General features: G+C 40.5%; 1 protein-coding gene and 1 pseudogene across 7 annotated transcripts in view; one reads left to right on the top strand and one right to left on the bottom strand.

The window, feature by feature from the left end:
• srcin1b (SRC kinase signaling inhibitor 1b) overlaps positions 1-17,673 on the bottom strand; it is a 169,923-nt gene that overhangs the window by 109,137 nt on the left and 43,113 nt on the right. Inside the window, exon 1 of one of the 7 annotated variants that reach the window (XM_087844933.1) lies at positions 9,549-9,700. The exons of the other annotated variants lie outside the window; for them this stretch is intronic. The gene's annotated coding sequence lies outside the window, so the exon portion shown is untranslated. Of the gene's footprint in view, positions 1-9,548; positions 9,701-17,673 lie in introns of those variants that run through there. 7 annotated transcript variants of the gene reach the window in all.
• Positions 1,443-4,134, top strand: LOC148101805 (uncharacterized; annotated as a pseudogene).

Genomic DNA, 17,673 nt, shown 5'->3' with positions numbered 1-17,673 from the left:
AACCAGTGTTCAGCTGGGGGCAGTGGGCAATAACAGCCGACCCTTTTTCCAGTCATAAGTTTTGTTGTTGTCTTTACTTATAAAATTTGATTTGTTTCCTAAATGAAGAAAAAAGATGTGAAACGGTCTGATTGTGTGATTGTCGAGATTCGATTTGTTCCTCTGGAAAGAGTTTCAGTTTGATGACAATTGTGTTACAGAAGCAATCAACTCCAAACTAAGCTTTAATTATTTTTTTGATTCCTCCAAACTTCAGTCTTTATAGATCAGGCCTGCTATAATATCAGATTTTTTAAATTGGAGAACAAAAGCGCAGTGACTCAATCACAAAACGTAGACACACTTGGTAGTCGGTGCTCAGAGTACAACAGTAAAGCTTAACAGCTAAAATTAGTTCAGACCAAGCAGCAACCTCCAGGGCTGAAAGTGAAGCTAGTGCTGCCAAAAAGTGCAGTTCCTCTAACGGCCATTGGAGGCTCCAAAAATGAGTCTCATGCTAACGTGTCCAAACTTACAGCAGAACAAACGTGTTTAGAGCCTGCTGCAAGATACACATTTCACCTCTGTGGAAGGCTCATTCCTTTATGAAAATGATACAGACCCCAAAGTACATGATCCAAACTGTATTTAGAGATCTGGCCCGTTTAGCAGGTAGTTGTAACCCATCGCTGTCTGCTAGGCCTCATCCACTACTCTGAGTCACTGAACTGCACCTCTTGACTCTCTGCGTGTGTTTATTAATTCATTACTCAGCACTGGCAAGCAGATATGTGTGTCCAAGTCCAAGAGTAAGTCTATAAAGCCAAAGAAATCCAACAGAAGTTACACAAGGAGACAGAGAAAGAACACAAACAGATGCTGTAACAAAAGACAAAGGGAAGACAACACCATTTATACTCCCACACTGAGGGCTAATCAACAGAATTAGACACAGCTGGGAGGAAATGAGACACAGGTGCACAATCAATAAAACCACAGGGGAGGAAGTAAAACTGGATACAAGACACAGACGGCAACTAACTATCAAAGTAAAACAGGAAGAAGGTAACAGTAACTCGGGAAACTCAGACGCAAAAACAAACTTGAGACAGGAAAAAGACACAAAAAGAAAACAGCGGGAATTAAGAACTCTGAATGGCAAAATCACTGGACATCCCACGTCTCATAAATGCAGTTTCTGCACTCTGGTTAGTGCTAAATTATCTCAGATTAGGGATGTGAGAGAGAAATGATTTGGTTAACCGATGCAGTGCTTATCAGATGTTGGGACACCACCTTCAACTAGCCCTCAACAGATGGCTTCTCCCCCTCCTCTCTGTCTTTGGCAGGAGATGCAAAGATGTTGGGTGGAAGACAGTTGCAGAAACCTGATATTCCCACACCTCTACTCATTCCAGTGTAAGGTCCTGCTGGGAAAACATGGTTATCTCAATGTTACTACCATGGTAACAGCCCTCCCTGATGGCAGGAAGTGCCTTCAGGAGCGCCTCCAGAACAGGTCAAGGAGGCCAAAATTCTCCAAATTCACAGCCAGTTGTGGAAAATGTTTCCTTTTGTGTTTCCCTGAAGAAAATGCAATGGTTTTAATGCTATCATCTACATACATGAATGAGCCATTTCATTAGGTACACCCGTTCAACTGCTCGCTAATGCAAGTATGTCATGAGCCAATCACATGGCAGGAATTTGATGCATTTAGTTAGATGCATGAGTTCATTTTATTGAAATGGCCTCCACAGTCCCCAGACCTCAATCCAACAGAGCGCCGTTGGCATGCAGAGGAATGAGAGTTTCACATCACAGGTGTACAGCTGATTAATCTGCAACAACTGTGCAATGTTTTCATGTGAACATGGAATTTTTTCTAGCACCACAGAGAACAAAGGCAGCTCCAGAGACACCCGGGGGTCTCAAGATGTACCTAAAAAGTGTTGGGTGAGTCTATATTTCAGAGGCATTTCCAGGGTTTCCATTTGGGTGATACAGTGGGGACTGAGTCAGGGGATCCCACAGGAAATCAGATAATTTGTTTAGAAATAAATAAAACAGAGGATAAACCTGACATTGAAAGAGAGGCCCTCTTTGGACACCTGCATATATTAACTGAATTTAATCACCGGTGATGTACTAATTGAGCACCGTGTCTTGTTTTATCTGTAATGAGTGCTGGATTACATAATTCTTACATAACTGAATGAACTGACGGCCCCTCTGGGTTCCTTCAACTGGTTTTGAAGCCCTGGCAAAACTTTGCCACCTCCTACCGATGACAGATTTTAATGGCTGACCTTCGCTCATCAGATCTCCTTTTAAAAAAGCATCTCTGAACATGCTGACATTTTCCGTTTGAGCCTCAGTTTTACTGCATACTGATTTCAGGTGAATTTATTCCAGTCCTCCCTCTAGTATCTCATTTGTTTAGTAAATTCAAGTAGGCAAATGTTCCCATAAAACCCAGAGCAGCTCGTGTTACTTAAATCATGGCATTAATCATCCGTGTGTAAAGCAGCTACAGCCCTGCATGGTGTTTTTTCTCCTTAAATCCACCATGCTATTATTGCTCCTGGTGATGGTTAATGGGCTGCCACCTCCTCCCAGCTTGCTACTGGCACCACCTTTGTTATTACGGCTCTTCAGCTGCTATCGGTGCTGCCAGTCCATCTGATGAGTTGCCCTTGAATTGTTTTATTTTACTCACATTGTTGAATCTTTAAAGTTGACACGGATGTCACTATCATATTTCTGCCTTGCATGCATGGATGCAAACCCGTGTACAAGCCCACTGAGGATAATTCCAAGGAATTACCTCCATTTATCACAACCAAGCCTAAACTTGGACTCGACTATTCTGGCCTTCCATATCAAGATCATAAATCCCTCTGTCCCCTTAAACTATTAAATTGTCTGTTTCATTCTCTACTGGATGCTAATAATGCAAACTCACAGCATAAGATGTTTGTTCCTCCCACACATGCTTATACAAAGTTGCCATGCTGACCTTCCTGCATGATTCATTCTTCTGTGTTCATTAGAGTTGAGGGGAGACTAAAAAGCCAGAGAATGATTGTGATTGGGCCACTGATGCCATATTTCAGCTGTCGGGAACACATTCCAAAACCTGCTCAAGGCTGCGTCCAAACATTTCTCATTACTAGCCTCTAAGTGTGTAAAAGTGTGTGTCAGCAGCACAGCCTTGGCCACTGCTGGCCAAATAGTCTGACAGAGGCCATTTGTTAGCTTTATGGTTTCATTGGGAGGAGGTCTAATCATTCATACTCGTCTGTGCTTCACTCAGATTTACTTCAGATTATTTTTGCTCCCCGAATGTTGGATTTAGAAGCCGGAGTTTGTTACAGCAGTACAGGGTGATGACACTGCTGTGTGTAACGGCCCTCGCATTAACAATGAATCAGCAGTTGTAGTCTAACAGCGCAGTATACGGTGAATCTGCTGCAAGACTGCAAAGAAAAATTCACCTCCAACCATGCATCCATCTATCAATCCATCCATCCATGTATCCAACCATGCATCCATCCATCCATCTATAGATCCATCCATCCATCCATCCATGTATCCAACCATGCATCCATCCATCCATCTATAGATCCATCCATCCATCCATCATGTATCCGTCCATGTATCCAACCATGCATCCATCATCCATGCATCCTTCCATGCATCCATCCATTCATGTATCCATCCATGTATCCAACCATGCATCCATCCATCCTTCCATGCATCCATCCATCATGTATCCAACCATGCATCCATCATCCATGCATCCTTCCATGCATCCATCCATTCATGTATCCATCCATGTATCCAACCATGCATCCATCCATCCATCCATCCTTCCATCCATCCATCATGTATCCATCCATGTATCCAACCATGCATCCATCATCCATGCATCCTTCCATGCATCCATCCATTCATGTATCCAACCATGCATCCATCCATCCATCCTTCCATGCATCCATCTATAGATCCATCCATCCATCCATGTATCCATCCATCCATCCTTCCATGCATCCATCCATCAATCTCTGCAGCTATTGTGGAGGAAGTAGTCTAAGCAGAGAAGCCCAGATCTCTCTCTCCTCTGACTCTTCTAGGTGGGGCACTGAGGCATAACCATACCAGAGGCATCATCCCTCCAGCACGTCTCCAGGGTCTCCTCTCAGCTCGACATGCCCGAACATTACCTAAGAGGCATCCTAGCAAGATGCCCAAAGTAATTCAACCTCCACGTTTCAGTGCAGAGGTGTAGCAACTTATCTCCACCACTGACTTTCAGCTAAATCAAGAGGATAAGCAGCCAGGTGTTTGTCTGACAAATACAACTTCTCCTTTTTATTGGTGTGTAAGGTACTTCTTTTTAGAGTCAGAGAATGTTAAGAGTCACCTGCAGCAATGTAGGTTTGCCACTTGTAACAGAGGAGTACTTTATTAAATTAGCATCAAAGAATTTACCCCAAAACCACAGTATAGGTCGGGAACTTTCTTTTTTCCCATTTTAACCCAAAATGAAATAATCTCTAAACCACATTACAGCATGTCAGACCAAACATGACCCCCCACTGAAATATTCAGCACTCGGTTTGCTTTTTAATATCACTTAAATATTTCCATCATGAACAGTGAATAACAGTTTATTAAGACTTCCTTCGTTCTCTCCCACTTTAATCAATTCTCCCTCATTTCTCTGCCCTCCTCCCAGTGATTCACTCATTTATTCATTCATCATTTTTACATAATCTCAATCAGACTCCAAGTATGAGCTATTGGAAGGATGCCAGTGGCTGGAACCGAGTTCACTCTCTTTTTCTCTACTTCCCCATCACAAATTCACTACTCATCAGAGACCATTAATTACAGAGGAAGGCACTGTGGCAGGAATGAGTGCGAGGAAGAAGAAAAAAAAGAACGAAACGGTGCTCCTCCATCCACAAATTATAATATCCAGTTCTCCGGGGCACTCGAAAATTAAAATAAAACCCAAACAAGATCAGAATGCAAACTCCAAGCGGGCTATAAATGGAACAAGCTCTGCCTTCGCTGAATACAAAATTTCTCCAAACTGTTGCCAGCAGCGAGGTGCTGCATTCAGGATCACAGGGAAGCAGCATGTGGCTGCGTGGAGCTTAAAAAGACGAGGTGATTGCCTCATACGTGTAACCTTAGAATCACCCGTATCAAGAACAGCCTGTGTCGTCCCTTTAGGTAAGATGTCCGCCTACATTTAACAGTGTTACTATTCTCAGATGTGCAATTACAGCAATTATTATCAGGAAAAGCAGTAGTACTGCTACTGTGGCAGAGCAGAGCATGTACCATGCAGCACAGGGACCAAGATCTACCAGTCCCTGGCACTTTCTCTGACCTTGAGTTCAGCTTCCAGTTCACTCCAGTTCACTCCTCAGAGTGTTTTATAATTTATTTACTAAAAAAAAAAGTTAGGCCGTGTCTCAAAATAGCAGTTAAAATGTTTCCTACTATTACAGCCACCCATATTACAGCCACACCACCACTGAGTCCAGCTTCATACAGCTGAGCTGCAAAACCCTTTGTCAGTTTTCAGACTAAATAGACCTGAAGGACACCTGACCCTGAACAGGACTGCTCCGTAAAGCCTCAGGCAACATCAGCTTCGACTGATTCTGTGATGAGCACAGATAGAGAAGATAAGAGAGGCGAGACTGAAGGTTGAATATGGAGAAAACGCCAAAACACAAGAAATTGTTGCTTGTATGTCTAGAAAAAGGGATCAGCTCACGTGACTGGCTTTGCATCAGGATGATATTGCAAAATATACCACAAGTGGACAGTGAGTGCGGTGATCTCGTTGATAACCTGCCTTTATAGTTAAATCTTTCCTTTTACTATCATAGCCACATGTAGGTCTTCTGATTAATCGGCTGATAGTTGCAGATCTAATATAGTCTATACTGTCAACTGGCTTTTTATTACAGCTTTATCATTTGTACCACAGTAACTTTAACTTCTAGCTGATGTTGAAAACCACTGTGAGCAATAGTTTTACATTTCTAGTCACTTTTTCTGTTTTCTGAGAATAAATAAAATATTCACATTGTAACTTTCAGGTAAGATTCAACAGAAAATCAGAAGAAATATGCTGTTAAATTTTTTTTTGAAAAATGATGTCAGTGCAGAATGCCAGGTGACGCTAGCATGTCAAACAAAATTATGCACACATTTGAGAGAGGAGTGGGATGAGCAATCTTGGGAGGGAATATCAAGCAGTATTTTTACGTTAAATATTCATTCCTAACACATCCCTACCCTCCCAGCTGCACATGTGGCAGAGTAGAGAGGTGAGGAGAACAGCAGCAACGCCACAGAATGGAAATCAACTGACAGAATAGGGAGCAGAAATTTCATGGAAAAGAAGTGACTACTGTGGAGGTGGGTTGCAAAGTGGGTTGGAGCCTAAAGCAGATTAAATAGCATAATTTAAGGGACATTTGCGAGTAGGACGTGAAGAACAGTATCAGCTGATCTGCCATAAACTGAGCTGCTACCCCAGCTAGCACCTGGATTTCTAGCGAACTAACATCAGTTTTCTAAATATTTTCCTAGTTTCCCCATCTGGTGTGGTGAACGCTTGTGAAGAGGTGAGGTGAAGAAACATTCTGACAAATATTTACATAACGCACAAATGTATTTCCTTAATATTTGTTGTGTGTAGTTATTTGCGTACTAGTTTATGCTCAACTCTGCGTGGGTCAGCTGGTTGTTTTCTGTGTGATTTTCCGAATGTATGTATTGCCATAGGCAATCTGCAGAGTGCCCTCTGGTGGATAAACCATGCAATGTTAAATAAATACAAACCAGCGTTTGCAGTGCTTTAGTCTGCAGCAGTGTTTCCCAACCAATGTGCCGCAGCACATGGGTGTGCCGTGGAAGATTATCTGATTTCACCTGATTAGTACTCTAAGCGTGAGTAACGGGCAGAACAATTACATTCTCTTCCACTAGAGGGCAGTACAACCGCTTGCTCCAATTAAATGGGTTGCCAACCGCCAGTAAAACAGAAGAAGACGAACACGAAATTGCATGCTGGGAGTGAAACAAGGCAGTGCATAATAGCAAGACAAATATTTGAAAAGAAAAAGTAGTCAATCAGACCTGGATCTTGGAGGAAATTCCAACCCAGATGAAGGCCCTAGCAAGAGTAGTGGCCAAAAACGGTACACTGAGGACAAACTGAGCCAATTCTGCTCCTGGTGCATGGGGAAAAATGATCAATATGCTTTTTACCACCTTTTTGTCCGGTGGTGTGCCGTGTGATTTTTCTAATGTGAAATGGTGCTGTGGTTCGAAAAGGTTGGGAAACACTGGACCCAAAAGTTTCCTGCCTGCCACTACAGGCAAGTGTGAGGTTTTGCGTTCACACTAAACATTTTTTTCTGGGCTAAAGGTCATGTGGTATCCATGTTCTGCCATGGTTAGTTCTACTATTTGTACAGATCAGCTGCTCACATTGTGGTTTATTTACTTTCCTATAATATTAGAGACAGTGTGACACAGTGAGTGCAGTGGGTTGCTGGGTTGATGAGACTCTGTTTTTTAGTGTTATTATTTAATTTCAAAGGTGGACATTTGAAGAAGTTGAATACAGTGAAAACACAACAGAAGCGCTAAAATGGATTCACCTGCACATCATTTTTATCTCTCATAAACAGTGTTGGTCAAGTTACTTGAAAAAAGTAATCAGTAACTAATTACTGATTACTTCCCCCAAAAAGTAATCCCGTTACTTTACTGATTACTTATCTTCAAAAGTAATTAATTACTTAGTTACTTAGTTACTTTTTAAAAACACGATTTACAACCTGAATAGGTGATAAATAGATCTTTCAGCCCAATTCTACTTTTTCTGCATAATCATCATACAACATGTAATCAAATGGAAAAGTCTCTTTTTAAAACTTGTTTTATTAGTTTTAATCTTTTAACTTTATGCATCAAGCAAAAATTTAATTATATGCAACATTCTCTGACTGGAAGAAATTAGTTTAATATTTAAACCTATTTTCTGCACATTCCAGCAAATAAAATAAAATATTTTTTGTGTGTTTACACTCAGTCTTTCAAATAGATGCAAGTAAAACACAGCAGAAAATAAATAAAGTCAAAGACTAGCGGTCCTGTTGCTCTATTTTCACCTATTTTCACCTGTAAAGCAGGAGTGGGGCAGGCGGAGGTTTACCCTGGTGCAGGTGTGCAGCGGTCAGTGGAAGAATCCGCGAGTTTCTCTGAGTTTCCCATTACGTCGTAGCTACTCGGTGCTTGTTTGGAAGTTTAGGGTTTTTTTCGCTGTAAAAAGAAGTTTTCTTCCCACGCACAACGGACACTAATGTTTTTGTCACTTTTTATGGAATCAAACTCAAAGTAAGGTCAGTACTTCCACGCTTTAAACGCTGCAGGCTCATACTCTCTCTGCACTCGATATATGATCCATTGTTGATCTGCACACAGCTGTTGTCACGAACGTCGCACTCGCTTACGTCACTGTCATGAGACATTCTCGCAAAAAAATCACGGTTTTAGTAACGCAGTAACGCAGCGTTCCTACAGTAAAGTAACGGTAATCTAATTACCGTTTTTGCAATAGTAATCCCTTACTTTACTCATTACTTGAAAAAAGTAATCGGATTACTGCCCATCTCTGCTCATAAAACTACTAAAAATAAAAGTCATTCACACAAAGACGAGTCCTGCTTCATGTTTATGTTGGCTAAGAAGGAAATGTTACCAGTGTCGTCCTAAACAAGTAAACAAACATCTACTCTTACTCATAATCTCCTTTTTTCTCTCCCTAGAAATGACTTTGTCAAGTCAGTTTTAGAAGTCCGACACTTTCATGCATATAATATGAAGTCTTTAACCCTTTGGAGAAATTTCTCTTGCATCAGCTCCTCTGGCATTTAAAGCAAGCAGCTTGGGAAAGATAATCAATTATATCTAATACATATTTATTAATATAACTTGGCCTTTTTAAGACACTTTGAATCCCACACTAAGGCTATTTAATGCTTGATTCAAAGTCATACATTTTAAAGTGGAAGTACAGAGGGAACCCCTCTGAGACAATATAGCTTTAGATTTTTTTAATATATGTTTTAGAGCTTCCCACCAGTTTATGTCAATAATTCCTAATGATGATGATGAGATTAAATTATGTAAGAGCCTGTAAGATTTTTGCTAAATGAAACTGAAATATTTGTCCCTTTTTAGGGTATTTTCTCCCAGCAGTAACCATGTAATGTGTTTACACTCAGACACCGTCGACTTACAGAATTGTAGTTTTATCTGTCGAGGCAGAGGTTGACATTTCCCACGGTGGATTTGAATTCAAACACACGGGGGATTTGCAGGACAATGATGCAGCTGTAACACATTATGTAATTGTGTAGCTGTAGAAATCAGCAGCTGCTGCTAAAAAAGCAAACCTGCACCGTCTATTTGCTTAGCCAATAAAAGCAGATTACATCGATTCGTTGAGCTTTGTTGTTGCGTGTTACCTTTAAATGATGACAGCACATCGATAGAGATGTTTTAAAAGGTTCAGAGTTGATAAACAGGTTTTTCTCCACAGCCCAGCGCCGACTGTGTGTGTGTGGATAGCAGTCTAGCAGTACATCCTTAAGATAAACACTGCTGCACTCTGGTAACTCCGTGTCCTCTCCTCTGCTGAGAAAGCAAGTTCATCTCTTTGGCCTTTTGTCTTCGGTCTCCTCTGTCCACCTCCCACGCCTCCTTTAACACTCCCATTTCTATTCACAACATCTCCTGCTTCAAAACTCCATGAAATACAAATTTCAAACGGGTGCACCAAAAATACTCAACTTGACCACGGTGGAAAAACCTGCATGAATCATACGCGAGTAATAATGGTTGCTTCATTACTGGGAACTAGATCTGCAACCAGTTGCAGTCACTTCCTCTCATAGATGGGCGTAATCCGATTACTTTTTTCAAGTAGCGAGTAAAGTAAACCTTTTTCATATCACTATCGTCAAATTTGAGATAAATACAAGTTTCTAAATTTTACTAATTTCAAATTAATTAAATCTGCCTGTCTAATAGGGGTGGGGGAAAAAATCGATACTGTGTAGTATGGTGATATTTTGTTTGCTAATAATGTATCGATACAGGGACAGCAGAAATCGATATTTTGTTACAAAAAAAGGTTTTTGTGGTCTGACTTCAGAGCATGTTGATCCTTTTTCTGAGCAAGAATCCTGACATTCCTTCACTGTCCAAATGTGTTTAACTTTTTTTTGGCAGCAATAAACATGACAGTTTACTTATTTTAATTTAAGACATGTTTTATTTTAATTAAGTTTAAAACTTTTTTATTTAATGTAAAATTATATTTTGTTTTAATTTACTTTCAAATTCTTCAGTTGCTGAAGGGGCTGCATAGTTTTCATAAACTGCATAGTTCAGAATAGCTATAATTGTACCAGATGGTTGATTCAGTTAAGTTGGACTAGACTGTGATACAAACCGTTCAGTTTGTCAACAATAAAACTGAAATGAGAGAAAGACTGAGTGTGAGACTTTGATATTAGAGAAAATGAATATTGATAAAGTTTACCTTTATGTACAGAATCTGAATATCGTAAAATATTTTTAAAAATTGCAATAATATCATATCGTGCGTTAAGTATTGTGATAATATCGTATCGTGGGATGTATGGTGATTCCCATTTCTACTGTCTAATATACAAAGTTATACAGGGTCTGGCGCCTCCACCAATGATTTTATTAAACAAAAGTTTAGCAGTGTTGCTGGGTCTCGACTGATCCACTGTTAGAGGTGATTGTGACCTGGCACCTTTTCACAGATGCTCTGTCATATCAGGGAGTGAGCTTCTGGAACAGTCTTCCACTGTCAGTGAGGGAAGTACAAGTCTCCCCATCTTTAAGAGTCACTTAAAAGGGCGGCTGAGGGACACACAAACATGTGATCATGTTTAATAATCATGCTTTATATTGGACGGGAAAAAGAGTGTAATACAAAAAGGGAAACAACTATTAGTGTAATGGGTCAGTGCAATATCAGGACAGTCGGGGTTTGTGCAATAAAATTGAAGTGTTTCTGTTGTTGTTCTCTATATTGTCCTCTGTGTCCACTCTTCTTGTCAGTGTTTGTTCTAGTATAATGTGATCACTGTTTTTGTCCTTGTCACATGACCTGTAAATAGTGTCTCTGTATGTTTTTACTAACTTGTGTTTAACACCAACCTGCCAGAGGGTCTGCAGATGGAAATGAGCCCAAGGCTGTAATCTGGTATATTTGCATTTGTTAAAATGTTCATTAATGTGTATTGCACCTCTTTCTAAATAAAATAAATAAAGTAAGGGATTACTATTGCAAAAAAAAGTAATTAGATTACTGTTACTTTCCCATAAGCACGCTGTGTTACTGCATTATTAAACTGTGATTTTGAGAGTGTCTCATGGCAATGATGTAAGTGTGTGCGGCGTGTGCAGATCAACAATGGATAATATACAGAGTGCAGGGAGAGTACAACCGTGCAGCGTTTAAAGCGTGAAAGTACTGACCTTACTTTGAGTTTGATTCCGTAAAAAGTGACAAAAGCATTAGTGTCCACTGTGCGTGGGAAGAAAACTTCTTTTTACAGTGAAAAAACCCTAAACTTCTGAGCAAATACCGAGCACGCTGCCACGGGAATGTGAAAGTCACAGAGAAACCCCCGGATCCCCCCGCTGACATGACCGCAAACCTCCGCCTGCTCCACTCCTGCTAAACAGGTGAAAATATATTTAAGAGCGACAGGACTCAGTGCCGCTGAAGGTTTGATTTTGTTTATTTTCTGCTGTATTTTACTTGAATCTGTTGCTGGAATATGCATAAAATTCCTTCAAGTCAAAGACAGTTACATATAATTTCATTTTTTCTTGATGCAATGTGCAAAAAGTTAAAAGATTAAAACTAATAAAACAAGTTGAATTGGGCTGAAAGGTCTATTACTTTGTTACCTATTCAGGTTGTGTATCATGTTTTTAAAAACTAACTAATTATTTTTGAAAATAAGTAATCAGTAAAGTAACTTGATTACTTTTTGGAGAGGTAATCAGTAATTATTTACTAATTACAATACAAGAAACTTGACCAACACTGCTTACTGTCTTCAAGCAACTTTGTTGAGTTAAGATGGCAATAAAGCATCAATAAGACAAAGCCAGTCTGCTATCAGTCTGAAATCAGAGTCAAGTTGCAGCAACATGCAACTTGTATTTGATAATATGGAGATTAACTGTAAATGAAAGATAGAAAAGGTGAAAACAAAAAGCCGTATGCTCAGAATATAACTGCACATTTTCTTCCCTGTAATTAAAACCCTGACAGGCTGTGAGTGCAGCAAAGTTACAGCATTTCTACTCAAATCAGTGCAAACATCAAGTATTAGCCAATATTCACTTTGTTGGCTGCTATTGATCGTTCACCAGTGATGTCATTATCCAACAGCAGTTTGAGAAATAGTCACAATTAACTAATCTGTGCTGATAAGTGATCGTGGAGATGGATATCAGAGCCTAACTTTAGTGTTCCAGCATGATTATATGCTGTATGTCTGTGTCACATCTGTCCCATACTAGCCAGATGTTCAGAGATGGTGAAGAGCTGAAAGAGCTCCACATTTCAAACATTGTTATCGCTCCATAATACCTTCTAAGTAACTAAAATGTGAATGTACATTTCAGCGTTTTAAGGTCAACTACAGCAGACTAACTTGAATAATTGGAGATTATGTATCAGAATTTCAGGAGCAGGACGACGCCTCCAAACACGCTCCTTCCAGCTGTCATCTATATAGGCTCCTCCAGTTCTGCAAGCTGCTCATTCTCGTTCACGTGCCCCACCCTCCCTCCCTCCTTGTTTTTAATTCTTTAACTTTATTTTTATTCAGTGCATGGGGATCTGCCAGGCCCGGGAGCCATCGCCAGTCCCCTTCGAGGCCTTCCCCATTTATGTCAAAGCATCACTTTTACCTACTAAAACGCTGTCAAACCTAAAATGAGGACGTGGGCCCAGCTACTGAAAAGCAAAAGTGTGCGAGCTGCACGAAATTCACTACAAACAACCATCTAACTTGCCTGCATGGCTAGTGTTTCAGAAAATGCAGTTACAAGCTGTACTTTCAAACTTCTGTAATTAACACACATTCTCACAGAAAAATCCATCCATCATTTTCTTAACCACTTATCCAATTCAAGGTCCCGAGGGGGGTTGTGAGGTTGGGGAGACTATCACAGCTGACAAGGTGCACCCTGAGGGTTGAGATCATAGCGCTGTGATAGACAAATTGGGCCCAATGGGTCTTCAAAAAGATCCTTGTGAGAACATCAGCAACAGCGCCGTCAATTTTGAAGCTCATCCAGCCGATCCTCGGAGATGCTGTATTTATGAGAAACGGCCATGAAGTGTCTCCCATAGAATTAGACTTTTAAATTACGAAATAACACGGTCACGTTTCTGCAGCTCTTGAAGGTGTGTTTTGTCTTTAGTTCTTGTTACCTTGTCTTATATTCGGATTATTAGGTAATCCAACCTTCTTCGTCTCTGTTTGTGATTCCTCAGTTTGTTGTTTCCTGGTTTATTTTGTGACTTATTGTTCGCTGCGCCTCATTTTTAGGTTAACTTCCCCGTTTTAACTCATTATTTCAATGACTTCTGCTGTGTTTTCACCTGTTTTCTATCTCCTTTTTTCTTGTGTCTATTTATTGTCTATGTCTTGCCCTTTGTTGCATCATCCCTTGTGGTTGTGTATTTCCTTGTTCCATGTTTCCCTGGAGATTCCTTATTTTTGGATCGTTTGTTCCTGCTCAGCTATTTTATGTTATTGTATTTTTGGAAGAGTTCAGCATTAAAGCTGCTTTTTAGAGTCTCCTGAGTCCTGCATTCGGGTCCACATCGTGCCTGTCACATATCTGAACCCTGACAGATAACATATACACCACAGTTGCCTTCCAGTAAGTTCCTCATCCTCTGCAGGAACTTACTGAACCATGATTTGGGCTTGCAGCCTTAGTGAGCCCAAACCGACCAACCTGGTGATAAAGAAACAATACAGGGGAAATTGCCGGAGCTGGTTAGCAGTGGCTGAATAACTAAGACTGTAAAATCAATCACATCTTTGTCTGATTTACTCTAATAATCACCAAATAAACCAGGCGGACAGCCCAAGTGTAGTCAGAGTGCAGGGAAACACGATGATAGCAGTTGGAAGCATCGGATCGTTTGCTTCTGAACATTTCTGAAAGGCTGTCTCACATCAGAAAAGATTTCTGTGTCACTGTAAAAGCACAGACAAATAATGTGCTTTGTAGCTGTTCACAGAAAGCCGATAGCCTAGTTACACTGCAAGTGTCCTTTTCAACATGGCAGGGTGTCATAAACTTGCTTTTATCGACTTCCAGAACACCGTCGGCCTCTTTGCCTTTCCACCAAAGACACGCCGTGCCCATCAGTCTGCTGGCTGTGTGGTCACAGCGGGACGCTGGGATTGATATAATTTCCTTCGGGATTAATAAAGTATTTCTGATTCTAATGAAAATGAGGAACGAGGGCTTTGATAAAGGTGCATCTATATCACAAACAATCGGGCGCGGTGTTTCAGCGTGACATTTATCCACAGCTGACGTCGTTACACGGTCAGTAAACATTGACATTTATCACTGCATCAACATTAGCCTCGCGCGTACGTCGGCGCTTTCTTTCCCGGTGTCGTCTCTGAAAATCAGAGCCAGCTGGGTCAGCTGCTTCGCCGAGAACAAACCAATCGGCAGATTTCTGAGCATGACTGGGGGTTAGATCTTAAATTTGATGATCCATCTTCAAAGAGAATGATAATTCAGGACAGTCTGTGGAAGAGGGGCGGGGGCAGCTGAGGCTCAGTCATCTCTCTGATCCTCTAAACGTGTACGCTGTATGTTCAGTGAAGCTGCTACTCGTTCTCCAAACTTTACACTCATGTCAGCTCATCCTGGTCAAAGGATCCAATTCTGGAGTCACTCAGTACATCAATACACCAACAGTCAGGACGGGGTCCATCCCTGCTGCCATTAAAGCAGGACGAGCGACCGCATGATGAGGATGTCAGATGAAAGAGCGTGTAGGTATGTGAGTGAGGTTATCAAGCGGCTTTCTTCTATCACAGACAGATGATTGAATTCTCCCCTCAAAGACCAGACAGCTAATACACGTCGCTCTTTGGTTTCACCACCAAATTACTGCACCTACAGCAACACTCAGCTTTGCACCTTTCCCACTTCACAGACCAAACCACGCTCCAACGCATGACATCAATTCCGACCTCGAGAGGAAGTCCTGGTAATTAGAAAGTGATATTTTTGGCTTGTCTGAGCCCAGGACACATCCTGAAGGTGAGTAATTGGTATCATTGAGCGAACAGTGGGACAGATGAGTCAGGGATCGAGATCTATTAGTGGCCACTAATCAGACTCACACTGGGCTCTGGGAGGCAGCCAGCTGGATGAGTGCTGGCTCGGCTTTGTGCTGTGTCACAGAGCAGGGAAAACAGAGGCGAGCAAAAGCACTGAGCATAAATACCTGCAAACACGAGGCACGCGAATGGTTAAATCCTCCTATAACGGCTGTGCTTTTTTTGTGCTCGCACTCGTTTTATCTGACTGTCACTCTTCTCAGTGTGAGGAAATCTCATTTAAAAAGGAAACTCTTCAGAATTAATGCATGCAACTCAAAACATCTGCAACTAGGGCAACCCTCGAGTCTTTGAAATCTGACGTGCATGATTCATTTATAAAATAAACACTGGTACAGAACATCAGCGTCCCTGTGTGTAAATATCAGTGACAGAGCCAGACGACTCTCGCAACAAAGACCAAATAAAAGATGATTCTCTTTAGCGTTTAGGTGGAGAGCAGAGAAAATAACCCGCAGGCTCTTTTCAGACTCTTTTCAGTGTGCTAAATTAGGCTGACTCACAATTACAAACTACACTGGCATCAGTTTGTATTGTATGAATGACAACTTCTGCTTAAAAACGCTCAAATTCTTCATCAGAACAAAAGCTTTTTTATGGAGAAAATCTACTAAGACTTTCTTACTTAAAGAGAAAGGCCTCCAGTTTATCCTTTGTAGACTAAAGATAAGAGCAGAAAGACACTGTATGCATATTTTACAACCCTGCGAAACATAAAAGTCAATTAAAATAAAATAAGTCTCGTTAAGAAAGTTAGACGTGAGTCTGAGGTGCTGAGAGTTCAAACAGTCGAAATCCTTCAGAATAAAATTCAGTTCAGAGGGTTTGAACACTTCGGTTGAGGCTTTTAGGGGTAACAATTTTAGCAGCAGTTTAGCCTTCAAAGGAAATTATTAGATGATTAATGGATCTGACTGCCCACTTCAAGCTGGCTCCAAGAGCGAGTCAATCCACTTCCACTTCCAAGTTAATGGTTTTGATCTTTATGGCTAATTTCACCCTTCATGACAAATGCACAGAGACTAAAGTCTGCCGCTTAACTTCTATCATGACTTCATTTGAGGGGCGTGGCCACTTTCTGTGACGGGTGGGAGTCGATAGCTGAGGTTGCTAAAGTTCAAACTATTTAGTTAAATAAAAATCAAAGATGCTTGGCAGGGCTGTTTAAATCTTCCCCCTGAGAAATGCCACCAATACGAAACACAAACTGAAAGAAGCAAATCCACCGTGGAAACCAAGCAAAGTTAAACTGAACTGACGTAGAAGCTCATCTGACTCAACAGATCCAACACATTTCACAAGCTATCGACTTCGACTTCGGTAAAGACCCATTAGGTGATCGCTGTGCGTGAGTTTCACTAAACGACTTGACTGCTCGAGGAGGATTTTTATGAATTGTTGAAGGACAGACATCAAATCTCCAAGCGTGAGCTCACTGGTCTTTAGGATTAAAATCAAAGCTAAATAAAAGTAAAAACTATAACAGCTAAGCGCCAACTGCATCTCATTTGTAATAAAACTAACCTAAAATATGTCTCTCTGTGCCCATAATTATATTAACCCTTTAAGACCTACCATAGAACCAAGTCCGCCAGAGCTTATATTATATTTTTACATGCTATGGAGCCATTTTTGGGAGCATTTCAAGTTGCTATACATCAATACAACCATTATAGCCCAGATTTTAATAATATTTCTGCATTAAGTGCATGGTAATTACATAAATTGCAAAAAAGTGCAATAAACTACAAAAAAATTTAAAATCGTTTTTGCTTTTTTAACATATATTTCTAGTTAGAGAAATTTAAGAGGCTTATCCCTCAAAACTGTAAATACAAAAAAGTTGCACAAACTAGTTTCCCACCACAGGAAATTTATTTTGAGTGTCTTCATAGTTTTATTTTTGAAATACACCAATTTTTATACACTGCAGGAAAAACGAAAATAAATATTATAATGCAAATTTGCAAAATAGCAGCATATGCATCAAAATAAACTATTTCCAGCAGTGCAATATGAGTCCTAAGCGTCCCAGAAACCACACAGAAAGTCATAAAGTCAAAGATAACTTTTAAAAACACCAGTATAGGCTCATGAGGCCCTGATGGTAAAAAAAACAACAAAAACCTACATTTCCGCGAAAATGACG

The sequence above is a fragment of the Neolamprologus brichardi genome, chromosome 8 (genome assembly GCF_056152115.1).
Source record: "Neolamprologus brichardi isolate AB-2024 chromosome 8, ASM5615211v1, whole genome shotgun sequence".
In the NCBI taxonomy this organism is placed as follows: domain Eukaryota; kingdom Metazoa; phylum Chordata; class Actinopteri; order Cichliformes; family Cichlidae; genus Neolamprologus; species Neolamprologus brichardi.
Note: the sequence above shows the minus strand (reverse complement) of the source record. Positions and strands in the feature narration are given on the sequence as shown.